A 2,023-nucleotide genomic window follows, 5' to 3' on the forward strand; every position below is an offset into this window, starting at 1 on the left:
TTTCTTCTTTTGATAGAATTCTGCATTTTGTCAACTGATTTTGAAAGGTTTTCATTTACTTTGAGAAAAAGTATTTTTGGGCAATGGTTTTCAAACGCTTTTCACAGTGACTTACAGTAAGAAACCCATTTTAAGTCCCATCTCAACACACACACACACACACACACACACGAATATATATATTCACATAAAGCTAAAAAAAAGTTTCACCTTATACTACCAACCAACCATGTAATCTGATCTATTCTAGTCTAATCTCTATTTCATTCCATTCCATTCCATTCCATTCCATTCCATTCCATTCCATTCCATTCAACACATCCTGGTCAGGAACCCTACAATGTTTTGTTCCCAACTTATAGGTAGCGAATTATAGTTTGAAAAGCACTGCTGAGAGGATGAAGGCCTTACAGCTTTCTACTTTAGAAAATATGCTTTTTGAAATAGCTGAAGTGACAATTCTCTCCTTTCAAAGCTTAGGGGAAAGTCCTCAAAACCAGTTTACAGAATTCATTTTTCTCCCATCTCTTCTCATAATTGTTTTTAGCCGATTTCTCTTCCATATCTACACTTCCCCCACATGTTAAATGTAAAATAGCAGCTTTCATATTCAGTCAACAAAAAAGCAAGCTTTTATTAACAGAAATTCTAACAGAAACAACAACAATAACAGAAACAATAACACTTAGGGGCTTGTAGGAATACCGTAAGACAAGGCATCCATGCCAGGTTTATCAAGCATACAGGCAGAATGCAGGCTCTCTGGGCCTCATATTGCAAACCTTCAAAATGTGGAGGCTGTAGTAAAAAACTTTAAAGGTGCTTCCAGTCTTCAACATTCTCTTTTCCTTAAAATATCTATTTTCCTCTATATATCTGGCAATGTTTTCATAGTCCCCTTTCACTGATAAATACACGAGAAGTATTTATTGTCAGGCACTGTGCTAGGCATGGGCTTGAAGAAAGAACTGGGCCTTTTGCTAGATGATTTGGGCACATTCCATTCTTATTGTTACCACTTTCTTCTAGGTTATCATTACTTCACCGTGAACTACCATCACAGCCCCTAACTACTTTTCTACTCTATGATCTCTTCTTCCCCACCCACACCCCCCATGCTCACCTCACTGCTGGATCAATCTCACTATAACCACTTTTGGCAGTTTAGTCATATGTTTAAAAACCCATAATTGGTCTCTTAAAGTTGAAAAGATTAGATCTGAAACTCCTTCACTTGGCATTCTCTGTCTTGAGCTTGCTTTGGCCTCTGTGCCCACACAATTTTACCTCCGGGGTAATGGTATTTAATAATCAGTGGCTCAAGTACTAACCAATGAGAATGGGCCTGGCTATGGACACTTCATATAGCTCAACCAGGGCACATTAGCTGAATGTCATTCTGCTTCACAACACAACCTACCTTCCAACCTTATCTCTGACCACGCTCTCTTCACTCTTATTCCTCCCCCCGCACAACCATTGGCAATCTCAGGGCCTTTGCTTACACCATGCCTCCTGACTGCAATGCCTTCCTTCCTCCTCTCTGCTTACATAAGTGCTCCCCCATCCTTCAGGCACCACTGAAGCCCGGCCTTCCTTCTAAAGTTCTCTTAGACTTCCCTATTCCACAATTATCACTCCAACCTGTGAGTCGTGCTAATTCCTGCCTTCCCTGCCTTTTATTGAGCATATTGGCCTGTGTTACTTTCCTTTGCTATTTATTTGCTTATCAACTATCTATCTATCTATCTATCTATCTATCTATCTATCTATCTATCTATCTATCTATCTATCTATTTATTTTTTATAATGTGCCTTATCTCATCTTAAGTACTGATTATAAACTGAAGGGGAGAGAAAGTATCTTCTACCTTTCTGCATACTAAGTTCCTGGAGCAGGGTCTTAAGCACAAGTATGCACACAAATATTTGTCATACTGGTGACGATTGATGAGAGATTAGTTGGAACTGTGTGTGTGTGTGTGTGTGTGTGTGTGTGTGTGTGTGTGTGTCTGTGTTTAAA

The sequence above is a fragment of the Pteropus vampyrus genome, unplaced genomic scaffold (genome assembly GCF_000151845.1).
Source record: "Pteropus vampyrus isolate Shadow unplaced genomic scaffold, Pvam_2.0 Scaffold24, whole genome shotgun sequence".
NCBI lineage: Eukaryota > Metazoa > Chordata > Mammalia > Chiroptera > Pteropodidae > Pteropus > Pteropus vampyrus.